Source organism: Dermochelys coriacea, chromosome 6, assembly GCF_009764565.3.
Source record: "Dermochelys coriacea isolate rDerCor1 chromosome 6, rDerCor1.pri.v4, whole genome shotgun sequence".
Lineage (NCBI taxonomy): Eukaryota > Metazoa > Chordata > Testudines > Dermochelyidae > Dermochelys > Dermochelys coriacea.
This window is the reverse complement of record NC_050073.1, coordinates 18,064,925-18,081,450: the sequence shown is the minus strand read 5'-3', so window position 1 is coordinate 18,081,450 and position 16,526 is coordinate 18,064,925. Positions and strand designations below refer to the sequence as shown.

General features: G+C 42.7%; 1 protein-coding gene across 4 annotated transcripts in view; it reads right to left on the bottom strand.

The window, feature by feature from the left end:
- TSPAN4 (tetraspanin 4) overlaps positions 1–16,526 on the bottom strand; it is a 711,838-nt gene that overhangs the window by 298,063 nt on the left and 397,249 nt on the right. The window lies entirely within an intron of this gene.

The following is a 16,526-nucleotide window of genomic DNA, read 5'->3' as shown; positions in this document are numbered from 1 at the left end:
GGCAAATAAAAAAATCACCAGATCTATTATTTTTACATAATCTCATGATTGTGATGCCAATTTCATTTTTGGTGAGCCTGACTTGTGATTTTTGAACATTTGGGGTTGGCAATATTGCATACGTTACCTCACCTTACACTCAGCCTCCCTTAGGCCTACTTATACCCACCTCCTGACTGTGAAGAAGTCCAAACCGCTGAAGCTTACCTGCTGAGAAGATGGAAGGAAGTGTATGTTAAAACAGTCTCCTATCTGTTTTAGCATACACCTTCTGACTGGCACGTAAGTTTAGCTAGTATAGACTCCCATACCTAGTGTGCATAAGTAGATCTAAATCTAGTGTAAGGGAGCCACATTTTCCTCTCATTTACACTGATTGAAATCTGGAGTAGCTCTAGTGACTTCAGTGGCGTTACTCTCGAATATATAACTGAAAGCAGAAATTGTCTCAGGACGTCTAACTTACACCCCCTTAAACACCACTAATTAATCTGGTTCTCCATATCCAAAATCTGGTTGATTGATTCTTTTAACAACACAAGTTAAAGAGAAAGGCTGGCTCTGTGAAACAGCCTGCAACGTATAAGGAAGCAGCAAAATGTTTCATAATTGGGGCTATTTGGAGGGCTGCGTGTGTGGAGGGGAGTAGGGGGAAGAGATTTGCTGCTTTGAGGAGAGCAGCAGAATCCATAGAGGTGGCTCTGAGGTCCTAGCAGCTCACAAATTTAACCTTTGACCCACCTATTTCATGAGAAAATTGCCATGGTACAAAGGAAATGTGAACTTACAAGCCCTTTCCTGTCTCTTTGACCTGTCGACTACACTTACAAAGGGGTATTTGTTTAAATCAATGCTGTCACATATCTATAATTTTAGACAGGTCTGTTCCTTTCACTCCTACTGTGAGCAAGAGCCTCAGCAGGTGTAACAAGGCATAGCTCCATTGATTTCACTAGTGCCACTCCAATTTACGCAGCCAAAGATCTGCCCCACTTTATTCTTTTTTCCAGGTAACTCTGCTGGATTTTTGTGGTGCTGTTTTTATGGCAATGAAATATCCAGTGATCGCTGCTGAATCCTCACCACCAAATGCGGCCATCTTTCTCTTAAGTCAAAGGCATTCCCAAATTCTGTAGCTGCTGTATTGCTTAAATGACTTCCAAAGGAATAAATAAAAGGGCTATGGGACAGATTTTTAAAGGTATTTATGTGCCTAAAGATGCAGCAAGGCACCTACTGGGATTTCGAAAGCACCTAGGCACCTAACTCCCATTGTAATAAATGTGAGTTCAGCATTTTGTAAATCTCACTCAACCACCATCTGCATCCTTAGGTGCCTAAATATCTTTAAAAATCCAGCCCTCAACTTGTAGGGTAATGCAGCAGAAAGCTGGTCCGAATCTTTCTTCTTTATTCTCCTAAAAGCAAAGTATTATTTCTTCCTCTTCCGCAGCTGGGATCTGACATCCTGGTGCCCTGCAGTGGTATTAATCATTGAAACACTCCTCTCTTCCTCATTCCCCCTGAACTTGTGGATTTGTTATGCAAAAAGACTGCAGCTCAGAAAGTAGTTGATAACACAGCTCTGAAAGCAGCATAAATGCCAGTCTGAAATGCTGCTAACCTTTTCAAGCTCTCTGCCCCAGAAAAAAGGGGACAGTGAGTGCAGTGATGCTGGGAAAAGGCGTATCAGCTTGGTGGCAGCAGTGCAACATTTGAACATACAATTATAGCACTGTGACTTTTGTACTGCAGCACTGCTGGGAATGGGAGCAAGGGGATAGCCAACTGACTCCCATTCAACATCTTTCACCCTCATGTGTTTTTTCTAAAAGGTTTCTGTCTAATAACAAAGCAGTACATAGGGACGTATTTTCTAGAATGAATGATGGTACTAAGTTAGTAGGATGGGGCTGTGATGTAACAAGGAATGTTTGGCTGAGAATTCTTTGGGAGATTCTTAATCATAAGCCTGGGAAGTATTTTGGTTTCATGGAGGGAAAGAGATGTGGATTAGACCGATTCTTTATTCTAGCTGAATTCCAAGGAAAATGAGTGCTGACAAATCAAAATTCTGCATGTAAGAATATAAGAGTCCAGATTCTGATACTTTTATTCTCATTCTTGAATAGATTACTCCACTGAAATCAAGAGGACTGATCGTGTGCAGAGTGCTATTCAATAGGAGTAAGGGTATAGGAATCTGGCCCATAGACAAGTCCGACTCGCCGTGACTTTGGACCCGGATTCATACAACCAGTGATGTTTGAGATAAATTTAACCAGAGATGGACAAAGGACACCATAATGGAAGGACAGATATATAGCACCAAACTAACACCATGATGGCAAAGAGCAAGGTGAGATTCCATCAGGGATCTGCACACGTGCTGCAAGTTGTTTGTGGGTCTGTTTGTAAATACAGTAGTGACACTGGCTCTTTTACACTCCTAGTGGCTCTAAGAATCCATTACCACCAACATATAGTGACTTAAAGATGTGAACCCTGCCAGTTATGAAGGGATAGTCATGATCAGCATTGGACGAATAGGAGTGTTGCATTTCTAGAAGTGGACTCTCAACCACAAAAAAATAAATCTTCAGTGGATACAAATATTTATTAAAAAATAGAAATCTGAAGGCAATGGAGAGGGGGAGGAAGAGGAGACAAAGAATAGAAGTTAATGAAGGAGAAGCAGCATGGAGGAGAGAAGAAAATAGCTTTAGCTCATTCTGTATTTGCCGCATGACACTACATAGGCTTTATGGAAGTGAAGCTGCAGATAAAAGGACATATAGCATAGACAGAGGAATAGATAGATGATTGGTGAAATGGACAGATTAATATTAGGACAGGCAGGAAAAACTAAAGAATTCAAAGAGAGAGAGCGAGCGAGCGCGCATGCACAAAGCTCTGAGCTGTTCTTTTATTGTGTCTCGCAAGTAAATTCTGAATTGTAAGCGTCCTCAGTAATAACTTCTGCCTGTCAACTGGTGCTTTCACCTGTCCAGATGTAGGGCAAAAATCAGATAAACTCTTTTCAAATGAGTGATGTGTGAAAAGAGCCTGAGAAAAAGTCAACAAGGAACTCTACAATAGATATATTTTCCACCCATTTTTCCTACCTACTTTAAAAGGGAAAGCGTGTCCACCTGGGAGCTTCGCTATCTAGCAAAGTCAATATTCTGTGGCATCTCATTCCCATCCAGCTCTGTTCCGATAATAGCACGGCAGGTTCACTCACTTCGCTTGCAGGAAAATGTTCCTTATGAAGGGGGATTTTCACATCAAGGAAACCTTAGAAATCTACTGCATATTCTTAAGATCAATTAATATTCCTCCTTTTGTTTCTCCGACTTTACCTTTCAGTTTTTATAAGTAAAAAATATAATAGCACTTTGCATTTCTATAGACTTTCATTACAGTAACATCAATCATTTTATAAACATTAAAGAAGTCTCATAACATCCTGTGAAGTAGAAAAAGGTACCTCACTTACAAATGAAATGAAGGTTTCAGAGTAGCAGCCGTGTTAGTCTGTATTCGCAAAAAGAAAAGAAGTACTTGTGGCACCTTAGAGACTAACAAATTTATTAGAGCATAAGCTTTTGTGAGCTACAGCTCACTTCATCGGATGCATTTGGTGGAAAAAACAGAGGAGAGATTTATATACACACACACAGAGAACATGAAACAATGGGTTTATCATACACACTGTAAGGAGAGTGATCACTTAAGATAAGCCATCACCAACAGCAGGGGGGGGGAAGGAGGAAAACCTTTCATGGTGACAAGCAGGTAGGCTAATTCCAGCAGTTAACAAGAATATCAGAGGAACAGTGGGGGGTGGGGTGGGAGGGAGAAATACCATGGGGAAATAGTTTTACTTTGTGTAATGACTCATCCATTCCCAGTCTCTATTCAAGCCTAAGTTAATTGTATCCAGTTTGCAAATTAATTCCAATTCAGCAGTCTCTCATTGGAGTCTGTTTTTGAAGCTTTTTTGTTGAAGTATAGCCACTCTTAGGTCTGTGATCGAGTGACCAGAGAGATTGAAGTGTTCTCCAACTGGTTTTTGAATGTTATAATTCTTGACGTCTGATTTGTGTCCATTCATTCTTTTACGTAGAGACTGTCCAGTTTGGCCAATGTACATGGCAGAGGGGCATTGCTGGCACATGATGGCATATATCACATTGGTAGATGCGCAGGTGAACGAGCCTCTGATAGTGTGGCTGATGTGATTAGGCCCTAAATGAAATGAAGTCACCTCTGCACTGGAATGCAGCACTTGTCTAATAGTACAAAGCAAACAGCACAGCAGTAAGACAGCAATGAAGTATTCCGTATCCAATTGAAACTGCAGGGGAAATACAGGCTGTCGGACTATAATTACTGCATGTTTAAATTTGATTAGGATATCAGAGTTAACACCATTCTCTTACTAAAAGTGACCACAGATGCTCTGAACCTCTGTTGGATGTCTCGTCTAAAAGACTTCACCTCCAGCAGCACAATGCTCCCTAATGCTAGGCTGAGCCACTGGTTCAGCATCACCTCAGAAGGAAGAGTGGCACTCCTGCATCAGCACCATCATCTTCTGCAGAATCTAGACATTCCATGATGCTCTCCCCACCTAGCCCAAACCCTGCTTAGTTCGTGAAATCTGACCACAACCCAGGCTGCAGGAGGACACAGTGGGACATACCCTGATAAATGGTGAACATCTGTGGCTGCCTGACCCGTTTCCTTCCAAAGCATTTCATGGGAACAAACCTCCACATTCTAGTGAGCAGACACTAAGTAGCACACACTGTGGCTTACCCTAATGGGCACATCACTTTATGTGCAAGCTTCACCAGCTGTTCTGCCCTCTAATTACAAAATGTAAAATGAACAAAATTCATGGCTGCATCATAAAAAGTGAGCTATAGGTGATTTAAGGCGTGGGATAAGCTCTTTATTTAATGCAGCAAGCATTTGCTAGGTTCTTCCTGGGTCACCTTTCAGACATTAAACTGGGAGAAAGGAGAAGGTAACTCTTTCCCTGGATATTGTAAAATGTGTTCCTGGCAAGCAAGGATTAATTCCAAGTGTTTTCCATGCAACCTTAGTTTTACAGTAGTGTGAGTGCATTACTGTCAGTTTTATACAACTACACACAGGCATATTTTAAGAACAAACATACAGCACCAAACTGACAATGAGGTCAAAGTCCAACTATGACACTTCACCAGGTATTTGTGCGTCTACTGCATTTTTAATAGAGTGGGTAGCACACAGCTTTATCCTCCTGGGAATAACGGGGGGGGAGGGGAGATGGGGGGAGGTGGGAAGAGAGAAAGGATTGTGCTTACTTAGAAATTGGATGGAATTGTTGCTTTGCCATAGCAACAATAATGTATCACCACAAGGGGAGCCTTAATTATTCAGCATGTCAAGGCTACAGGCAGCATCACTGTGAATGGGATTTATCTGTCCTGTAAAATTTCAAGTGTTCTTCATGACATTCTTGTGCACATTGGAGTCCAAGTTTCTCATATGCACGATAGGCTGAGGTGGAATGAGGAGTGCCAGTGGAAATAAGAGCGAGCTCTGGAGTTGTATTCTGTGACTGTCAAAGTGGCAGACAGCACCTGACCATAACCTGGGGTGCCGTTATAGGGACTGGTTGTCTTCACGTGGCCTGGAACATTGCAGATATGCACACCACTGTGCTTTATTAGCAACTAATTTTCTTACCAAATATGATGCTGTAAATATGAAGCTGTACCCAATATGCCTAGTAGAATACATGCTGCGGGGCGTACATACCAGGGATACTTGTTGGAGGGATTTAGGTATGCGATCTTATACCATGATGGATGACTAGCCTGACTAGATTTTAAGCTACTTTGATTCTTGCACAATGTCAAACATAACACTGGGGACTGAATAAATCATTCAGATATACTTCTGTTGTACTGATCAGGTGCTGTGGGTCTTGAATCCAGGCCTGTAGAGTTACCAGGCTAGAGCCTCACCCTCTGCACCATCACACTGCAATGCCAGACAAAGAAACTGCAGCTAACGCCCCACACTGCCAGAAGCTACACCCACTGACTCAGCTTCCTGCTCCAATCCCATCCCATGTCTGAGCAACTAGTTGCTAGGCCTGCTATTGACCAGATCTCTGAGACCAAGTCCCTCCCTCCTTGCCTGGGTTCCCACTCCTTGCTCCCATTACTGCTCCTTGTTCCTTCTTCATCCCCCTAATTCCAGTGACTGACTCTGGATTGACCCTTGGCTTGACTACTGACTCCGGATTGACCCTTGGCGTGACTTCGGACTGCAACCTTGAGTTCACCCCCTGGATCTAACCACTAGGCAAAACTATCCTGTTATGGGCCCTGACATCAGTTAAAAAAAAACAGCCTGCCTCTGATAATACAGAGGGGTCTGACTATAAAAAAGATCAAGCAGTAAATGGCTGTGATAGACCAGCTCTCTGATAAACAGGGAGACGTGCTAACTGGCATGGCCTCTACCCTGGATTGACACTGCTCATGGTCTGCTGCTAAGAAGTGAATAGCGCTGAAAAAGATGAAGAGTCCATATTAGAGCTAAAGCCTGGATAGGCAGGATTGTTCATCCTTACTGGAGTTAAAAAATTCATCCCAAATTCAGGTCCAGCTATGTAAAGTTCATTGCAAATGAGGTCTGAGATCCTTAGACTTGAGGCAGGGCATCATGTGATTAATGGCACTGTCTGAATAGCACTTGTGCCTGATAGCTTAGTACTTCAGATACTGACTTATGTGTTTGAAGACAAAACAGATTGTCATTTAGGGGTCAATAAAATTCCTGCTAAAATGGGACCTCACTTCTGCTGGCCAAATTGGCAAGAAGTTGTAAAGCAAATCAACAGAGGTGGGTAGTGATAATATTATTGATAAAGCATTCTCCTTACCAAGACACTCTGGGCTCTGTGTTACACTAAAAACCACCTTCTAACATTCAAAAACATTAATAAAAAAGATAACTCTGTACCCAGTAGCCAAGGATAAATCAATAACAGATTAACTGGACAAAAGACAGGCAGAAATCAAAGAGATACATTCTAGAACAGTATTCGCATATCAGACAAGGGAGTTAAAGAAAAATAGGCATGCAGCCAAAAATAAATGTTTTAAATATTAGTCTATATACTAATGTGAGAAGCTTAAAAGCTAAAATAGGTAGAACTGGAATGCCTGGCAATGGAAGAGGACTTTGACATAACAGTCATTTCCTAAACATAGTGGAGTGACAAAAAGCAATGGGACACTATACAGAAAGGACAGAATAGATTGCAAGCATAAGAGAACATTGCTATATCTGAAAAATTCCATAGCATCTACTGAGAACGTTACTGAGCGGAGGGGCTACACAGTAGAAACTGCATGGATACGAAGCCCAAGTCCTAAGAATATAAATCTATTAGTAGGGTTATGAACAAAACTCCAGAGTAGGAAAAAAGACTTGCACCAAAATCCTGGCCCCACTGAAGTAAATGGGAGTTTTGCTAGTGACTTGACTGATCTCAGGAAGTCACCCTAGACATTTATCTGGGTAACAAGAACATACATATTGCATCAGATAAAATTAAAAAACAGAAATAAACCTTCGTGTTTCAAAGCATAAGGCAACCACAAGCTAATGGGGATTAGAAAGAAATTCTCCCATTGGGAGAGGTTTATAAGTTATAAGTTTCCTGCTCCTTTCTCAAAGTCTCTGGTACTGCCTGTTTGCAGGCGTGATACTGCATTAGACAAACCACTGGTCTAATCCAATATGGCAAATTGTGTTCCAAATCAAGTGATATAATGCAAAAAAGGAGAAATGGGGCAGGGATGCAGGTAGTAAATACGGACTCAAGAGTGATCGTAATAAACCCACCTGCAATACGATTTTTAAAACTTGGAAGATGTAGACTAAGAGGGATGTCACCCAAAAAATATTCAGGTCTATAACTCACCACTGTACAGACATGATCCCTGGCAAACCTGAGATGCCTACCTAAAAGGTGGGTGCTGCCAGAGCAGTTACCCATCAGGACTAAGTTGCAAGAAGCTGTCTCAGATAGAGCCAGAGCCCACTCTTGGAAAAATTCTTAGATTGCCAACTTTAAGCCAGTGTGAAGAGTGTGAGGTGAGAGCAATAGGACTAGAGTTACTCAAATCAGCGAGCAAACATTCTGAACAAACTGCAAGAGGTATAGGTGCTCTGCTAGCAGGAAGCTGCCACATGATCCAGTTTCATGATAACAAGTGCATATGTTATTGTGTTATGGGTTAGTGAAGGATACATAAGGGTGCAGCTGACACAAAATATACAACTGACAATAACACTTTCCTATCATGTCTGATGCACGTGGCTTTCAGAAAGTGATGCCAGCTTTCTTATCCTGCCTCACTAGCTCAAAATATGTCCCATCAGACAAGGCAGGAGCAAACACTTCTCTTTTCTCTGTGATGAGGATGATGGAGCTCCAGAAAACCCAGCCAATGACATCGGCCATGCTCTCCTAATCAGGAGTCAAATTGGCAGGTTACACGGAGCTAGAGATGTACAGTTATGTATCACAGCTGTATTGATGACAGAACCATAGAAACGTAGGGCTGGAAGGGACCTCGAGAGGTCATCATGTCCAGTCCCCCGCTGCATGGCAGAATCAAGTAAACCTAGGCCATCCCTCACAGGTGTTTGTCCAACTTGTATTTAAAAGCTTCCAATGATGGGGACTCCATGACCTCCCATGGAAGTCTACTCCAGAGCTTAACTATTCTTACAGTTAGAAAGGTTTCAGAGTAGCAGCTGTGTTAGTCTGTATTTGCAAAAAGAAAAGGAGTACTTGTGGCACCTTAGAGACTAACAAATTTATTAGAGCATAAGCTTTCGTGAGCTACGGCTCACTTCATCGGATGCATTTGGTGGAAAAAACAGAGGAGAGATTTATATACACACACACAGAGAACATGAAACAATGGGTTTATCATACACACTGTAAGGAGAGTGATCACTTAAGATAAGTCATCACCAACAGCAGGGGGGGGGGGAAGGAGGAAAACCTTTCATGGTGACAAGCAGGTAGGCTAATTCCAGCAGTTAACAAGAATATCAGAGGAACAGTGGGGAACAGAATATCCAGTTAACAAGAATATCAGAGGAACAGAAACTACAGCATTTGCTCAAGAAACTCCCTGAAAAAGCACAAGAACAAATCCGCACAGACACACCCCTGGAGCCCCGACCTGGGGTATTCTATCTGCTACCCAAGATCCATAAACCTGGAAATCCTGGACGCCCCATCATCTCAGGCATTGGCACCCTGACAGCAGGATTGTCTGGCTATGTAGACTCCCTCCTCAGGCCCTTCGTTACCAGCACTCCCAGCTATCTTCGAGACACCACCGATTTCCTGAGGAAACTACAGTCCATTGGTGATCTTCCTAAAAACACCATCCTAGCCACTATGGATGTAGAAGCCTCTACACCAACATTCCACACAAAGATGGACTACAAGCCGTCAGGAACAGTATCCCCGATACTGTCACGGCTAACGTGGTGGCAGAACTTTGTGACTTTCTCCTGACCCATAACTATTTCACATTTGGTGACAATGTATACCTTCAAATCAGCGGCACTGCGATGGGTACCCGCATGGCCCCACAGTATGCCAACATTTTTATGGCTGACTTAGAACAACGCTTCCTCAGCTCTCGTCCCCTAATGCCCCTACTCTACTTGCGCTACATTGATGACATCTTCATCATCTGGACCCATGGAAAAGAAGCTCTTGAGGAATTCCACCATGATTTTAACAATTTCCATCCCACCATCAACCTCAGCCTGGACCAGTCCACACAAGAGATCCACTTCCTGGACACTACAGTGCTAATAAGCGATGGTCACATAAACACCACCCTATATCGGAAACCTACTGACCGCTATTCCTACCTACATGCCTCTAGCTTTCATCCAGATCATACCACTCGATCCATTGTCTACAGCCAAGCGCTACGATATAACCGCATTTGCTCCAACCCCTCAGACAGAGACAAACACCTACAAGATCTCTATCATGCATTCCTACAACTACAATACCCACCTGCTGAAGTGAAGAAACAGATTGACAGAGCCAGAAGAGTACCCAGAAGTCACCTACTACAGGACAGGCCCAACAAAGAAAACAACAGAACGCCACTAGCCATCACCTTCAGCCCCCAACTAAAACCTCTCCAACGCATCATCAAGGATCTACAACCTATCCTGAAGGACGAGCCATCGCTCTCTCAGATCTTGGGAGACAGACCAGTCCTTGCTTACAGACAGCCCCCCAATCTGAAGCAAATACTCACCAGCAACCACACACCACACAACAGAACCACTAACCCAGGAACCTATCCTTGCAACAAAGCCCGTTGCCAACTCTGTCCACACATCTATTCAGGGGATACCATCATAGGGCCTAATCACATCAGCCACACTATCAGAGGCTCGTTCACCTGCGCATCTACCAATGTGATATATGCCATCATGTGCCAGCAATGCCCCTCTGCCATGTACATTGGCCAAACTGGACAGTCTCTACGTAAAAGAATGAATGGACACAAATCAGACGTCAAGAATTATAACATTCAAAAACCAGTTGGAGAACACTTCAATCTCTCTGGTCACTCGATCACAGACCTAAGAGTGGCTATACTTCAACAAAAAAGCTTCAAAAACAGACTCCAACGAGAGACTGCTGAATTGGAATTAATTTGCAAACTGGATACAATTAACTTAGGCTTGAATAGAGACTGGGAATGGATGAGTCATTACACAAAGTAAAACTATTTCCCCATGGTATTTCTCCCTCCCCCCCCCCCACTGTTCCTCTGATATTCTTGTTAACTGCTGGAATTAGCCTACCTGCTTGTCACCATGAAAGGTTTTCCTCCTTCCCCCCCCTGCTGTTGGTGATGCCTTATCTTAAGTGATCACTCTCCTTACAGTGTGTATGATAAACCCATTGTTTCATGTTCTCTGTGTGTGTGTGTATATAAATCTTTCCTCTGTTTTTTCCACCAAATGCATCCGATGAAGTGAGCTGTAGCTCACGAAAGCTTATGCTCTAATAAATTTGTTAGTCTCTAAGGTGCCACAAGTACTCCTTTTCTTTTTACAGTTAGAAAGTTTTTGCTAATATCTAACCTAAATCTCCCTTGCTGCAGATTAAGTCCATTACTTCTTGTCCTACTTTCAGTGGACATGGAAAACAATTGATCACTGTCTTCTTTATAACAGCCTTTAATATACTGAAAGATTGTTATGAGCTCGCCGCCCCCCCTCCCCCAGTCTTCTTTTCTCAAGACTAAACATGCTCAGTTTTTTCAACCTCTCCTCATAGGTCAGGTTTTCTAAACCTTTTATCATTTTTGTTGCCCTCTTATGGACTCTTTCCAATTTGTCCACATCCTTCCTAAATTGTGGTGCCAAGAATTGGACACAGTACTCCAGCTGGGCCTCACCAGTGCTAAGTACAGCAGGATAATTACCTCCTGTGTCTTACATACAGCATTCCTGTTAATACAGCCCAGAACTGTATTAGCCTTTTTTTTGCAGCTGCAGCGCATTGATGACTCATTTAGTTTGTGGTCCACTATAGCCCCCACGTCCTTTTAGCAGTTCCATCACCTAGACAGTTATTCCCCATTTTGTAGTTGCGCATTTGATTTTTCCTTCCTGCATGAAGTACTTTGCACTTGTCTTTCACTTGCACTGAATTTCATCTTGTTGAATTGAGACCAATTCTCCAATTTGTCAAGGTCATTTTGAATTTTAAACCTGTCCTCCAAAGTGCTTGCAACCCCTCCCAGCTTGGCGTCATCTGCAAATTTTATAAACATACTTTCAACTCTGGTATCCAAGTCATTAGTAAAAATATTGAATATTACCTGACTTGGGACTGACCCTTGTGGGAACCCACTAGATATGCCCTCCCAATTTGACAGCAAACCATTGATAACTACTTTTTCAGTACAGTTTTTCAACCTATTGTCCACCCTCCTTATAGTAAATTCCTCTAGATCACATTTCCCTGGAATGTCATGCAGAACTGTCTCAAAAGCCTTACTAAAATCAAGGTATATCATGTCTACTGCTTTTCCCCTATCTACTAGGTCAGTAATACTATCAAAGACGTAAATGAAGTTGGCTTGGCATGATCTGTTGTTGACAAATCCATGCTGACTATTCCTTGTAATCCTATTATCCTTCAAGAGCATACAAATTGATTGTTTAATAATTTCCAACAGTATCTTTCCAGGTACAAAAGTTAGGCTGACTGGTCTATAATTCCCCAGGTCCTCCTTGTTCCCCTTTTTAAAGATAGTTACTATGTTTGCCCTTCTCCAGTCTTCTGGGACCTCTCCTGTCCTTCAGGAGTTCTCAAAAATAATTGCTAATGGCTCCGAGGCTGCTTCAGCTAGTTCCTTAAGTACCCTAGGACGATACTCTTATCTAGACTTATCTCACAAAAAATACTTCAGAGACACTAGGCAACATGAGAGATATTTGAGGGAATCTGCATTTCTAACCCCTTGCTAATGCCATACAATTGTCCATCAAGACCAGTTGATTCTTGTCTTCTCGGATTTCCTGAAGCCACTGGGGGGGGGAATTCCAAACATACCATCAACTTCCTTTAGTTGCAGAAGCCACAAACAGCCCATGGTCAGTCACATCAAGAGCTGCGAAGAGGGCCAAATCAAACACCCATTAGAGATACTTAGCACTAGACACAGAGAGAAGGTTTCCACTGACTTTCCCCCAATGGAACAGGATCATTGACGCCATGGCAGATGACTTTCCAGACATCTGCCCTTTGAGATTCTGCATTTGAAGTGGGCAGCAGAGAACTGATTTGCTAAATAAATGCGACATGCTGATCTTAATTGTGCAAATGGTAAAGCTACCTTCAGATTTGATGAACTTGGTCAAATAATAGATGATCAAACAGCTTTATAGCTTACTCAGGGCTGGATTAAACTCTTCTGGTTATGTGATCGTTCTGTCAAACTCACAATGCATCTTATTAGAGGGAAGAGTCAGACACCCAACAACAGGGGTTATGAAACAAAAGATTGCTACATATGAACAACGTTCAGGTCATCGCACCAACCCCTTCAAGTACCGAGGCAGCAACAAAGATCAGACCCACAAGAAGACTATGCAGCTAATTAATGAGGTTTCCAAAACAAGCAGACAGTTATGTAAATTGGGATTCCTAAACACAGGGCAGTCAGGGGTCAGGAACTATTTGGTGGAATCAGTTGTACATGGATACATGCAGGCAGTTCATTCAGCTTGGTGCTGAATCTACCTGGGAATAAGCAGGTAAATTTGTCTTGTGGCCCCAGGAGATGCTTTCAGGGACTTGGCAAATGAAGGAAAGGTAGGTTTCAGAGTAGCAGCCATGTTAGTCTGTATTCACAAAAAGAAAAGGAGTACTTGTGGCACCTTAGAGACTAACAAATTTATTTGAGCATAAGCTTTCGTGAGCTACAGCTCACTTCATCGGATGCATTTGGTGGAAAATACAGTGGGGAGATTTATATACACACACAGAGAATATGAAACAATGAGTTTTATCATACACACTGTAAGGAGAGTGATCACTTAAGATGAGCCATCACCAGCAGCAGGGGGGGAAAGGAGGAAAACCTTTCATGGTGACAAGCAAGGTAGGCCATTTCCAGCAGTTAACAAGAACATCTGAGGAACAGTGGGGGGTGCGGTGGGGGGGAGAAATAACATGGGGAAATAGTTTTACTTTGTGTAATGACTCATCCATTCCCAGTCTCTATTCAAGCCTAAGTTAATTGTATCCAGTTTGTAAATTAATTCCAATTCAGCAGTCTCTTGTTGGAGTCTGTTTTTAAAGTTTTTTTTGTTGAATGATTGCCACCCTCAGGTCTGTAATGGAGTGACCGGAGAGATTGAAGTGTTCTCTGACTGGTTTTTGAATGTTATAATTCTTGTCGTCTGATTTGTGTCCATTTATTCTTTTACGTAGAAACTGTCCAGTTTGACCAATGTACATGGCAGCGGGGCATTGCTGGCACATGATGGCATATATCACATTGGTAGATGCGCAGGTGAACGAGCCTCTGATAGTGTGGCTGATGTGATTAGGCCCTATGATAGTGTCCCCTGAATAGATATGTGGACAGAGTTGGCAACGGGCTTTGTTGCAAGGATAGGTTCCTGGGTTAGTGGTTCTGTTGTGTGGTTGCTGGTGAGTATTTGCTTCAGATTGGGGGGCTGTCTGTAAGCAAGGACTGGCCTGTCTCCCAAGATCTGTGAGAGTGATGGGTCGTCCTTCAGGATAGGTTGTTGATCCTTGATGATGCGTTGGAGAGGTTTTAGTTGGGGGCTGAATGTGATGGATAGTGGCGTTCTGTTATTTTCTTTGCACCTACTACAGGACAGGCCCAACAAAGAACTATTAACTTAGGCTTGACTTGAGACTGGGAATGGATGAGTCATTACACAAAGTAAAACTATTTCCCCATGTTATTTCTCCCCCCCACCCCACCCCCCACTGTTCCTCAGATGTTCTTGTTAAGTGCTGGAAATGGCCTTCCTTGCTTGTCACCATGAAAGGTTTTCCTCCTTCCCCCCCCCCGCCCCCCCCGCTGCTGGTGATGGCTCATCTTAAGTGATCACTCTCCTTACAGTGTGTATGATAAAACCCATTGTTTCATGTTCTCTGTGTGTGTATATAAATCTCCCCACTGTATTTTCCACCAAATGCATCCGATGAAGTGAGCTGTAGCTCACGAAAGCTTATGCTCAAATAAATTTGTTAGTCTCTAAGGTGCCACAAGTATTCCTTTTCTTTTTGCAGGGAAGGTAAAGTCAGTACAAACAGAGAAAGGGAAAACAAAAACAGAAATAATCCCCTCCCCCCAATTTGTCCTAACTGTTCATCCACGCACCAAATGGATACATTCACCTGTAGAGTGCACTCATCAATCTGAAAACAGGCCCTCTAGGGACATAACAAGCAGTAAAAAGAAAAGGAGTACTTGTGGCACCTTAGAGACTAACAAATTTATTAGAGCATAAGCTTTCGTGAGCTACAGCTCACTTCATCGGTTGCATCCGATGAAGTGAGCTGTAGCTCACGAAAGCTTATGCTCTAATAAATTTGTTAGTCTCTAAGGTGCCACAAGTACTCCTTTTCTTTTTGCGAATACAGACTAACACGGCTGCTACTCTGAAACAAGCAGTAAGACAGCAATGGAAGGGTGAAAAGTGAAGCAAGGGAGTAAGGGTTCCCCTGTGGTGCTAAGCCACAGCTCTCTGGAAGGGGTGATGAGGATACACACGGCCCCAGCAGGAGATGGAAGGACAGTACAGCTAGGTGCAGTGTTTGTCTGCATGGAAGGGATGAATGGGACCAACATGTCCTATTTGCCTCCCCCTAGGAGACTCACACCTATGGGGGTGCTAGGCGGGAGGAGTCTTTGCCTCAGGAGAGGTGTCCAGGGGCATAACATGGGTGGGGAGTGTCCTTGTGCCAAAACAGGGGGCTGGACACAATTAGGGCACAAAGAGAGGCAACAGATTGAAGAACCTGACATCCAAAGAAAAAAAGAAGTAAATTGATGCCTAGATGGCAGCCTTACAAAATCTTGAGCTGGATTTAGGCATTTCCACGGCTGATCAGCTCCGAGACCAGTGAATCTTTTCTGAACACTAGTTAAAACCTATACCAGGATTTACAGCAGCTTCCTAAGGAAACTGCTTGCCCACAGCTCTACCACTGCCTACAACACAGGTGTCCAATTCCCTTTACCGTGATTTTTGCACAGAAGAACCTTCTGCGCTGGAGGTGACAGACTCCTAGACCAAAATTCTGGAACTAAAGTCCATAGCTAAACACCTGGTCAGCCTCGGCAAATTTTAAACAAAGTGCCCAGGGAAGGTTAAAAACCATGGTCAAAAAGCAGAAAAAATTATTCTGTAAAGATTCTAAGGTGTCCATGTTGTATCAGTACAGTTCATCCTCCTCATCTCCCTCACTCCAAAAGCACCAGCAGCTTTCCGAGGATAAAACTGATTAATAGAAGAACTGTTTATATGCTGGATTTAAAAGAAAAAGAAATCTAAAAGCTACACAAGACATCAGAAAAGGGAAAGAAATCCAAAGGTGATCACAGATTCCCTATGCTTGAGTCCTTATTAAAAAAAATTGTGATTACATTTTTGCAAGTAACTAGTGATTTTGAGTGCCACAATTTTGGGAGCCCTATATGAGAAGGGGCCTGATTTTCAAAGGGTAGCTGCTCAACACTTTCTAAAAACAGTCCCCTTTAAGGTGTCTCAAATTGGACCCCAAAACCACTAGTCAGTTTAGACCTCAGACAGGTTTCACCATATAAAGAAAAAATACATGATTCAAGTTACTCAAGGTACATAAAGTCATGGCTGAAACCATGTGAAGCTGTCCTTAA